Source organism: Akebia trifoliata, unplaced genomic scaffold, assembly GCF_017979445.1.
Source record: "Akebia trifoliata isolate Shusen 1 unplaced genomic scaffold, ASM1797944v1 Contig00722, whole genome shotgun sequence".
NCBI lineage: Eukaryota > Viridiplantae > Streptophyta > Magnoliopsida > Ranunculales > Lardizabalaceae > Akebia > Akebia trifoliata.
The window spans coordinates 35,367-48,408 of NW_028237149.1; positions in this window are offsets into that span (position 1 = coordinate 35,367).

The window sequence follows — 13,042 nt, forward strand, 5'->3', positions numbered from 1 at the left end:
TAAATAACACTAGTCTATAAAAGAAAATACGGGCCCAGGGATCACGTTACGGGGTTGGAAGGTGTTAGGCACCAACCCCGCCCAACAAGTGCTGGTCTCTACTTCTTCCCAAAAATCGGTTACATTGCAAAATAGACCAAAAACAACAAATAATAATATATATAAAATATAAAATAAAGTTACCTTGCCGATTACAACGATTCCCTCAGCACCAGCGGAGAGTATCTTCGTATGTATTTCCTTACTATTCGCCCGTCACCGGATCTGATTTTTGATTTTCAAGTTGAGGTATCTTCTTCTTAGATCTGTGAATTTTTTTATTTTTCTTATGGATTTGAAGGTGTTTTGGAAGGATTTTTGAGTGTTTTTTTAGCTAAAGTTGAGGTATAAATGTTAGGTAAGGAGTTAAGGCTTCAAAATTAAGGTTTTGGGAAAGTTGGGGAGACTTCTTGACCTACTTTTCCTATGGTTTATTCTTAGATACAAAAATAGGTTGTAAGAACCCTTATTTATAGATTTTTTTAAGTACTTATTTTGATAGAATTAGTGTTTAATTATAATTCTTTTAGAAAGAGTTATTGTTTAATTAGAATTGTTTTAGGTAGAGTTATTATTTAATTATAATTCTATTAAGGTTTTGACTTTTAGTCTCACTTGATTGACTTTAAGATTTTGACTTTAGTCTTACTTGATTGACTTTAAGATTTTGACTTTAGTCTTACTTATTTGACTTATAAGATTTTGACTTTAGTCTTACTTGATTGACTTTAATTTTAATTAGGATTTCACTTTACATTAATTAATGTTTTAATTATTAATTTCGAAAATTTTAATTATTAAAATTGTAAAATTATCGTTTTACCCTCGGAGATGACTTTTTACGTTTTAAGTCGGTTTTGATGTTCTAGGATGTTTTAGAATTGATTTTTCGTAAAGAATTCAATGGGAATATTGGTTTGTGTCATTTATGAAATTTTTTGTGCGAAATGGTCGTGAACTTTATGAAGGGTATTTTTGTAATTTTGTCAAATTTTGTGAAAATTGGTGAAATGATTTATTTAGTTTCGATTTGTTGTTTTATGTGTTTGAAAGGATTTTCCTAAGCGTAATGTAAACTCTAGGGATGTTTTGATGTTAGGGGTATTTTGGTAATTTGATCATTTTTTAGTGATTTTACCGTGAAACTTCTTTTTGTCTGTAAAATGATAATCTATATGTTTTTGGAGTTATATTTTTCTAGCGTAGTGTGATTTCTAAGATTTTGTTAGTTTAAGATACCTCATCCGAATTTCTGAAACATATCTAATAACAAATAAAGCATTGGAATGATCATCCATCATTAGGAATCGTTGCAATCGGGTTGACGAGTTGATTAATCAGGCGAGTGCAAAAATGGGGTGTCTACAATACCCTTAACATCAAAACATCCTTAGAGCCCCCTTGTGCTTAAGAAAACTCATTCGAATACATAAAACAACAAAATGAAATCAAATAAACCATTTCGTCAATTTTCACCAAATTCGATAAAATTACGAAAATGCCTCTCATAAGGTTTGACAATCATTTCACATCAATTTTTTTTCCATAAATAACACAAACCAATAATCCCATTGAATTCTTTAAGAAAAATTGATTCCAAAACATCCCGGAACATCGAAAACCGACTTGAAACACAAAAGTTCTCTTCAAAGGTAAAACGATAATTTTCTAATTTTTAAAATTTTTAATTTCGAAATTAATAAATAAAATATTAATAAAATAAGACCTTAATAAAATTAATTTAAAAAATACTAAGTCAATCTCATAAGACTTAAGTCAAAACCCTAATTAAAACCCTAATCTAAAAAGATCAAGTCAATCTCATAAGACTAAAGTAAAAACCCTAATAAAAACCTTAAAAAAAACATAATCAAACAATAACTCTACCCAAAAAAACTCTATAAATAGAGAGCCTCCACAACGTAATTTCGTAGGTCAAAGAAAATCCTAGAAAAAGTATGTCAAAAAGCCACCCTATCCTTCCCAAAATCTTGATTTTGAAGCCCTAACCCCTTACCTATCATCCAAACCCTAACTTTTATAAAAAAGACTCTCAAAACTCCCTAAAAACCACCTAGAAACGCATCGCAATACTAGGAAAAACTCTGATCTAAGCAGATCCGATGATAGAATAAAACGAAGAGAATTTATACGAGAAGTTGTTCTACCATATCTGAGGAAAGAAATCGTTGCGATCGTCACAGGTATAATTGCTTTGTCTTTTTTATTTATTTTAAACCTTTAACAATGTAATATTATTGAAAATTAGTAGAGACCGGCGTTTATCGGGCGAGGTTGGTGTCTAACACCTTCCAACCCCGTAACGTGATCCTCGGACTTAGTATCTTTTGTAGATTAGTTATTTTATTCATTTTGAGTCAATGCTCGGTTCTTAGATCGTAATAACTAGGTGGCGACTCCCAAACCTCGAAAATCAAAAGCAGATCCGCACACCCCACGGATCGAGAGCTCTTTCACTTCTCATCTATGCTCACCCAACATACAAAAACCAATTCCCCATGATAGTTTCTAGCGATGAATCCCAACCCTCCTTTATTTGAGAATAGTGAACCATCAGTATTAAATTTCAGAAATGTTTCACAACAATCTTCTTAGAGGCGCAAGTGCAGTCCCAATTCTTAAAGAACTATGTCATCTATCCAACATTAATTTGTTGGATTAATATGGAATTTTTCCTAATGTTTGAATGGAAGTGGAAGTCAAAGTAAAGTAAAAGTAAAAAAGTAAAAGCAAAAGTAAAAAAGTGAATGTAAGAGTTAAAGTAGTTTATTTTTCAAAGTTGTAGTGTAAATTGTTTTAGTCCCACATCGGATAAGAACAACTAAAGAGTGTAACTCTTATATAGACTCATTGATCCAAAAAACCTTTGTGTGTGTACGTAGGGGGGTGCAAATCTTTGGATTTAAACTTCACGTTGGTGTGCATGAAAGGCTCACTTTTGTTAAAAATTTGTTGGATGGAGTTGAACTCAATAAGTTACAACTTGTGACTGTTCCAAGAGACACAATCACAACCCAAACTCTATAGACAAGTGTGTATGTTCAAATAGTAACAACCCAAGTTCACTTGTCAACAGTTTTGGTAACTATCTAGATAGGCACTTCTATTTCTTTATATTCTCATTACTTTCCTCATTTGAATTCATTCAATTTCAAGTTTTTTATTTGCACTGCGCCTTTTTGTTTTAAGAGATTTCTTTGTGTGTCCTTGAGAGTATAAATCACAGTATAAGTTCACTTGTATGTGTACACTAAGAGTGCTGCCTTGTACACGTGTGAAACGTTGTATCCTAGGAGACAAATGTCCAAAGACTATTAGCACATCACAAGGGCAAATCTATCTTAAGGCTATTATGTCCAATACAAGCCTCACTCATTTCAATATAAAAATAATCATTCACGGTATTTCAAATTTACTTTGTTATTTTATTTCATAATCTTTTTTATTTATTATTTATAATCTAACATCACTGGTATTAACAATCTTAAGACAGATTTATTAATATTTCTATGTTGATTAGATTTTTAAAAAAGAAAATAAATTATACGATGCATACTCCACAAGAGAAGCCTGAGAAGTTTGACAGCACAAACTTCAAAAGGTGACAACAAAAGATGTTGTTTTATTTAATGACATTGAACTTGACGAAATTCCTACAAATGAATCATCTTGTTCTCAAAGAGAACGAATCTGACATAACCACTATTGTTACTATTGAAGCATGGAAACATGTAGAATTTCTATGCAACAATTATATCCTCAATAGACTGAATAACACATTATATTATATGTACAATTCAATTACTATTGCAAAAAAACTATGAGATTTCTTAGACAAAATGTATAAAACAGAAGATGCCAGACTTAAAAAATTTGTTGTTGGCAAATTCTTAAACTTTAAAATGTTGGAATCCATAATAATGATAACTAGAATCCAAGAACTCCAGATTATCATACATGAAATTCATATAGAAGGTATTTCAGATAGTGAATCTTTTCAAATGGCATCAGTAATTGAAAAATTATCGCCGTCATGGAAAGATTTCAAAAATTATTTAAAATACAAACATAAAGAGATGAATTTTGAGGACTTGAATTATAAGATTGAGGATAGAGGAGAACAACAAAATGAGTAAGAAAAAGGCTAAGCACAACTCTTTCAAGTCTAAGGCCAATGTGGTGAAAGATAAAAGACCTAAGTCGAACTCTCACAACAAAAAAAGGAAATTCTCCAACCAATGTAGTCAGGGTCTTATAGGTAGAGATTATAAAATATTCAAGGGAAATTGTTATGTGTGTAACAAACCTGGACATCGAGCAAAGGATTGTCGTAAACGCAAAGAGCAAGATTCATTAAAGAATAAACCTATTAAAGCCCAATTGACTAAATTAAAAAATCTTACGATAGTTGTTTTCTACATCAACCTTTTTGCAGTTATCTCTAAAATCAACTTAGTTGAAAATACTAAGGAATGATGGGTAGACATAGGAGTCACTCGACATACATGTTTTGACAAGAATTTTTTTTTAGAATATAAGAAAAATGAAAAATGGAAAAAGATTATTTATGGGAAACTCTTCGACTTCAACACTTGAAGGTCAAGGAAAGGTTGTGTTGAAAATTACTTTAGGAAGAATCTAACTTTAAATGATGCGTTGCACATATCCGACACCTGAAAAAATCTTGTAACAGGATCATTACTCAGTAAAAGGAGTTTCAAGTTGATTCTTGAGTCTGACAAATTTTTACTTACAAAGAATGGGATGTATGTGGGGAGAGTGTATTTGATCGATGGTCTATTTAAAATGAATGTAATTACTATTGTACCCAAAGTTTTCAATATTAATAAAATTAATTCTTCTGCTTACATACTTGAGTTATCTTATGTCTAGTACGGTAGATCAGGTCATGTTAATTATAGTTCTTTAAGAAGAATGACTAATTTAGGATTGTTGCCTAAATTTATTTTTGATGCTAATCATAAATGTGAAATTTGTGTAAAATCTAAGTTTTCAAAATAATCTTTCAAATCTATTGAAAGAAATTATGAACCTTTAGATTTGATACATAGTGATCTTTGTGATCTAAAATTTGTTCAAAGTAGAGGAAGTAAAAAATATTTTATGACCTTTATCGATGATTGCACTCTATATTGTTATGTGTATTTACTAAGAACCAAGGATGAGGCTCTGTAAATGTTCATTAAATATAAACATGAGGTTGAAAATCAACTTAATAAAATGTTAAAGGTCTTAAGAACGAACAAAGGTGGTGAATATTATTCATACCTTTTGATGACCTATGTGCTCCACATGAAATTATTCATCAACAACAACACTATACACGCTTTAGCAAAATGGACTTGTTGAAAGGAAAACTTGAAAATTAAAAAAAATGTTGAATGTGATGCTAATTAGTTTTGGTTTATCAAAAATATTATAGGGGAAAGCTTTACATTCCGTAAATTACATTATTAACAAGATACCCCACAAGAAAACTAATAAGTCACCTTATGAATTATAGAAAGGCAAAATACTTTCGTATAAATTCTTGAAAGTGTGGGAGTGCCTAGCTAAAGTAGCGATCTCAGTTCATAAAAGAACCAAGTTAGGATCTAAAACTAGTGACTATTTATTTATTAGCTATGCCAATAATAATAGTGCATATCATTTTCTTGTGCATAAATTATATATAACTAATGTTCATCAAAATACAATCATTGAATCACAAGATACAGTATTTTTTTAAAATATATTTTCATGCAAACTTATAGATGATATACGTTCTAATAAAAGAACACATAATATTATATCAAATGATGATCATGATAATGAATCAAGGTACAATAAGAGAAATAAGGATCTCTATGTCGTTTAGTCTAGATGTTCTAACTTATTTGTTAGAATATGAATCAAAAAACTTTAAGGAGGTCATATCCACACCTAAAACACTATATTGAAAATAGACTATGAATAGTGTGAATCCATTATGCAAAATTATACATGAGAGTTGGTAAATCTTCCACTAGATAAATATAAGGCAAGATTTATTGTTAAAAGATTCAAACAAAAAAGAATGTTTGAATTATTTTGATACATATTCATCTGTTATAAGAATAACATCCATTATGATGTTAATAAGAATTGCTACTTTATATAAACTTGAAATACATCAAATAGATGTAAAAGTAATATTTTTAAATGGTGAATTAAATTAGAAAATTTATATGAAACAACAAAAAAGTTTATTGTCAAAAGATAAGAAAAGAAAGTGTGCCGACTTGTAAAATCATTTTATATACTAAAACAAGCTCTAAAGAAATGGCACGAAAAATTTGATAGTATAATGATAAAGAATGAGTTAAAAATCAATGAGTATAACAAATGTGTCTATTTTAAAAATATTGATAATGCATATATAATTCTTTGTCTTTATGTAGATGACATACTTATTATGAGAACTAATAAAGATATCATTAGATCCAGTAAAAGAATATTGATCAATAACTTTGATATAAAAGATTTGGGTGTTGCTTATGTTATTCTTGGAATTAAAATTATAAGAATTTCAGATGAACTAGTTTTGTCTCAATCTTAGTATATTGAGAATATGTTGAAGAAATTCAATAAATTTGATATTAGTCCTACTAAAAAATATTTTGATCCTAAAATAACTTTAAAAAAAATATTGGTCCTTACAAATCCCAATTAGAATATTATCGAATAATAGGCAGTCTAATGTATATCATGAATTACACAAAAATAGATGTTGCTTACTCAATTGAAAATTTGAGTAGATATACAACTAACATTAGAGTTACTCATAGGAAAGCATTAGTCAGAATATTAAAGTACTTGAAGTACACTCTAGACTATGAATTACATTATACTAAATATCCAGCTATATTTGAGGATATAGTGATGTCAATTGGATATCAAACTCTGAAGAGTCAAAATCCACCAGTAGTTATGTATTTATAGTTGGTGGTGCAATCGTTTCATAGAAATCTTTGAAACAAACGTGTATAACACGCTTCACAATAGAATCTGAATTTATTATTTTATATAAAACAAGTGAAAAAGTAGATTGACTTTGTCATTTCTTAGAAGATATTCTGTTATGGGAAAAACATGTGCCTGCAATTTGTGTACATTGTGATAATCAAGCAATTATCACTCAGGTAGAAAATTTTATTCATAATGGGAAGTCACAATACATACATCGTAGACACAACACCATTAAAAAATTGCTCTCAAATAGAGTTATTTCTATCGACTTTATAAAGTCTAAAGAAAACCTTGCATATCTATTTCTAAATATTTGTCTAGAGAGCAGAAATATCATGCATTAAGGGAAATAAGATTAAAACCTATATTTAAGAGTCACCTCAATGAAAACTTAATCTAGCGATTGAAGATCTCATGAACTAGGTTCAATAGGAAAACTAGTTGTGAGTGACTCAATCAATATCACTTAGAAGATTTTTCTTTTGCTCATTTTTATGATGCATTAAGTACTGTCTGCAGTGAATGTTTAGGATAAGCTAAACTTTTAATGATGCATATATCTTATATTTACAAGTAGCGTATAACAAGGTGCTCTTAATATAATATCACCTATGTGAGTGTAGAACTGATCGATTCTATAAGAATATTAAAAAACTGGATTCTCAAGAGCATTCATGACTCTGGGATTGTTCAAGACCAAAATGAACACAATCATAAGAATTTACTACGATTGGAAAGAAAATGTGTAAAGTCTATTATCTTGATTTACATGAAAGACTGAATAATTTAAAACTTATGTTCACTACTTAGTTTAGTAAATCCGATATGCTTTTATTGAGGAAAGGTTAAAGCCACAAGTTATTTCTCCTGATGCAATACATTTTCTATTGTATTCTCTGTGGGTTTAAAATGGTTTATCGTATTTTTTATCTAGTTACAACTTTCTCCATTCATGTAGATGATTGTTGGATTATGTGGGATTTATCCTAATGTTTGAATAAAAGTGGAAGTAAAAGCAAAAAAGTAAATACAAAAGTAAAAAGTGAAAGTAAGAGTTAAAGTAATTTGTTTTTCAAAGCTTTGGTGTAAAGTATTTTAGTCCCATATCCGATAGGAACAACTAAAGAGTGTAACTTTTATATGAAAGTTTTCATATAGTGTAGTAAGTGTGAGAAAGATATGGGTAAAGCCCATGCGCAAGTGAGTGGTGGTAATATCGTTGTTCTTTCCACCAGAGTTAATATTAATCTTACTTTTACCTTACTTGTGGGGCAAGTAGGGGATCAAATCCAAGAGAAAGGGGGAGTAGAGTTAAGTTAAGAGGATAAAATTAGTTTCAATCAGATGGCATTAAAACTGTTTTTTTTTCTTTTCATGAATCTTTGACCTTATCAAGAAAATTTAAAGTTGTTGAAAAATGGACCGAAGTAAATAAAGTTAAAAGCAAGTAAACTTATGAAATTAAAGTACCATTGGAAGTGGATCTACCTAGAACATGTTAATAAGAAATTCTTAGTCTTTAGCTTTTTTATAACTCAATCATAAGGGCTTGGTGTTAGCTCGTTAGATCACAAAATTTAGCAAATGGGGAACATAAACAAAATAGAATTCTTTAAACTTCTTACTACCAACTATATATTTTAAGCATACTTTATCTTGATTTAATCTAAGCATAAAGTATCTATATTAAGAATAAAATATGTAAAAAATCTTAAAGAGAACTCATGAGCATTTTAGATAAAAGAAAGGCATGAAACTAGAAACAACACAAGAACTTACTCTAGGCTTTTTCACTCTCCAATGGAAGGAAGCTTAGTCTAATGTCATCGCAAGAGAGGGAAGATAAGAGATGGAAGAGCTTTTTTTCATTTTATGGAGAAACTTACAAATTCTTCTTCTTCTACTTCTTACAAGACTATTTAACTAAAAAGAAAATAACTAGAAGATAAAAATGCAAAAATATAAGAGAAAAGGCTAAGAGCTTTAAATTAAAAGAGTCTTAGATAAGTGAACAAAGATGGAGGATTTCTCTAAAGATTGAAGCTCTATTTATAGAGAAAAATATGTGTAGAAGAGTTCAAAAGTAACCTTCACTTTTCTTTGCACAAAAAGACAAAAAACGAGAATATGAGTTAAGGATTAGGGCATTCCAAAGTGGGCCCAAATGTTTTTGCTTTAAGATTTTGATTCCAAAATATTGATTTTCTGCACAAGAAACACACGTAATTAGATTTATCTAGTAAATAAATTTATTTATGTATAATTAAGCCTAATTAACATGCAACATGATATTTCGAAGCTTATCATGATTATTACCTTAATACGGAGAAATAGGGACAAAAATCAAAATAAATGTCTGGGAAACGTGCGTATACTTCAGTGTTTCAAGACACTTGTCACACCCCCAAACTTACATTTTTTCTAGTCCTTAGAAAATAAAACTGCCACTTTCACAGGCACCTTGACTGCATTTAACGAATATAATAAGCCCTTAAACCTCTAGGTTACCTCTAGTGGACGAGTTTGACTCGTGAGGGTTTGCTAAAAATATACCCACAAAATTTCAACACTTTACAAAATATCAAAATCAAAATCAAAGTATGTAAAGCGAACATAATGATATTTCACAAATCAGTTAAATGTCATTTATGTTTGAACAAAGTTCTAAGTTTTTATTCTTCATTTTAAAAAATTTCAAAGATAACTTGAATACTTGTGCGATTTTCTGATTTTTTTTCTTTTTAAAATAATATTTTTTTAGGAACAAGATTTCACCTCCTAATTGCTAGGAATGGTCGGTTCTACCTAAGTTCTAACTCGAAACTAGGCATCCTGTCTGGGATTATGAGAGGTGTGGCTATTCATTTTAATACATCTAAGGGGTTTTATTTGTGATATTCTAGTTTATTTATATTTTTACCATTGATGGCTTTCACCCTACTGAACTAATTGGTCTCATTAGACTCTTTTCACTTTTGTACTTTTTTAGTTCTAACCTTTTTGCTTTACTTTAGTCTTTTTCACATCTTTCTACTTTTTATTTTCTCAACTTTTTCATACTTCACCATTTTTTGGTGTTCTTTTTACAAAAAACAAGTAGTCCTTTTCAAGGTACCCAATTTAATCCCATGATTATTGTCCAAGTCATATTAACTCCAATTCTATTTTTCTTCTAACCAGCCAACCAAAGGATAAGGAAGTCATAGTTCATTACACTAAGTTTTCCCAAAAATTCTAGACAAAGAAGAAGGTAAACTCTTGTTCTATAAAATCTTGTTTTTTTAAGTATTCAATCAAAAGTGAATTTTTCAAAGTAATTTTTTCATGATTTTCTTCATTTGGAACAACAACAAAAACTTATGATCAAAAGTTAGGACATGAGCTTGATATTTGAAATTTATTTGTAAAAAGTACAAACAAAGATTTTGAAGAAAATATTTCAAAAGTGTTAAATATTTTTTTTTTCAAATTTTTTTTTCTGAAAACATAAGACTAAACTAGAATTATATGCAATACAATTGTGAGCTAACCTAATACCCAAAAACCTAAATAAAATATTGTCCTTAATATACACGCAATAAGGAAAGAGAGAAAAATGTTAGATTATATTTAAAATGGATTGGACATTAATATGTAAAATCTTGTTACAACTGATATGAAAAGATTGAAAGTTATAACAATTATAATTTTCGAAATAGTTTTGCATAAATAAAATCCTACCTAAGAATTAAGAAACAACTTAAAAATGTTATAATCTAATAATGAAACCCATCTTAATATGAATCCGAACTTTCAGTGACCTGTGTCGCCTTCTTCTCCATATAGACCAACATCTATCTCTGTTACTCAATCAACAATTGCTGATCAGTCTGCAGTCCTAGTAGTGCTGATTGATTGGTTTGGTTAAGAGTTGTCTTGAAGAGGAAGATAATAAGAAAGGGATTAGGATTAGAATTTTTTTTTTGTTTTTTTTAAAAGTTTGTTTCCTAATTACACTACTTATTAAAACAAAAGCACATAGTTTGCCTCCCAAGCAGCGCTAAGTTTAATATCTTCAGCCGGACCTATCAAAAGGTTTAATTTTTAAGAATTTTCCTAACATCTGATTTGATAGACACGACAATCGACTTCCCACCCCAAATGATAGACAGACAAATTTTGATCATCATTGGGACATGAAAATGATTTTTTAAAATGATCAACATCCCTCATTTATCCTCAGTTCTTAGTGTCATCACATTTTCGAAATAGTTCTCAACCATCGTATTTCCTAAGAGAATGGAAGTTGTAAGACAGGCAGGGTCTTTACAATTTTGTGAAAGGATAGGCTGGATGGGGTACCAGGGTAGATTAATAGTGGTCGGAATTGGTGTGACTAACAAATTAGAGTTCATCTTTAGTTTTTCCTTAACAACAATTTCCTCTGATGGTAAATCAATTTCCTTAGCCAAATTTATACAATCGGTTAGCTCAATGGGAATTTGAAACATTGGTTGCCTCTCGGGCGTATCTTATTTGAAAATTGACTATTTTCTCTTTCTTCTAAGGGCACAGTAAGCTGACCTAGTTGGACTACAGCTCTGTACTCGAAGAAATGTTGAGAGTCATATGATTGTTGGGGAATTATGGTTGGATTCATCATCGAGGTGTCGTGCATATAAAAATCCTCATGGTTACCAAAATGACTACCTTGAGTGAACTCGTTCTGATTAGGTATAGTTTCCAAGGAAAATCAATTATTTATGTGGTATGGTGAAAGCGCCATCGATCCGCAGGGTGCGCGGATCCACTTTTGACCCTTGAGGTTTGGGAGTCGCCACCTAGTTATTATGGTCTAGGAATCAAACTGACTCTAAAACGGATAAAAAAAACTAATCTACTACAGAAAAACTGAATCCGGGGATCATATTACGGGATTGGAAGGTGTTAGGCACCAACCCCGCCCGGCCAATGCCGGTCTCTACTTATCCCAAATAAGACTACATCGCTAATGACAAAACCTAGATAAAAAAAATAACAAAAATCTTACCTTCGATCTGCAAAGGTTCTGTTCCCTCAGATCTGGTGAAATTGCTCCTTGTACCATACTCCTTACTTCGTTCTGTCTCCGGATCTGATTTCTGATCTCCGAGGCAAGGTATCTCCTTCTTGGATCTAGGTGCTTTGAATTTTTTGTGGATTTTGGAGGTGTTTTTGAAAGGTTTCTGGGTATTTTTTAGGCTAAAATCGAAGTAGGGGTGTTAGGTAAGGAGTTGGGACTCCAAAATTAGGGTTTTGGAGAGGTTGTGAAGGCTTCTTCACCTACTTTTTCTAGGATTTTTTCTTTGATGCGAAAATAGGGTGTGGAGGCTCCTATTTATAAAGTTTTTAGAAGCATTAGGGTTTGATTAGGGTTTCTTTTTAGGGTTTCAATTAGGGTTTAGACTTTGGTCTTATGAGATGGACTTAGTCTTTAGGGTTTTGACTTTAGTCTTATGTGATTGACTTGATTAGTTTAGATTAGGATTTTGATTTAGGGTTTTGACTTTAGTCTTATGAGATTGACTTGATTAGTTTAGATTAGGGTTTTGACTTTAGTCTTATGAGATTGACTTTAATACTTGACTTTAGTCTTACTTAATTAACTTTAATTTTGACTTTAGTCTTATTTGATTGACTTTAATATCTTGACTTTAGTCTTACTTGATTGACTTTAAATTTTTGGAGAACCCCTCTCTATTATATCTTTAATTCTTTGGACCCCCAAATGGAGGGGTCCTTAAAGAAATATCTTGCGAACCTTCAACAATTTTGCTTGAAAGTCTGATTGATCGATTTTTTTGTTCACATTTTAAAATTAATTTTATTAATGTTTCACTTTATATTATTTAATGATTTATTTATTAATTTTGAAAATTTTAATTATTAAAATTGTGAAATTACTATTTTGCCCTCGGAGAGGATTTTTTACGTTTTAAGTCGTTTTTCCATGTTC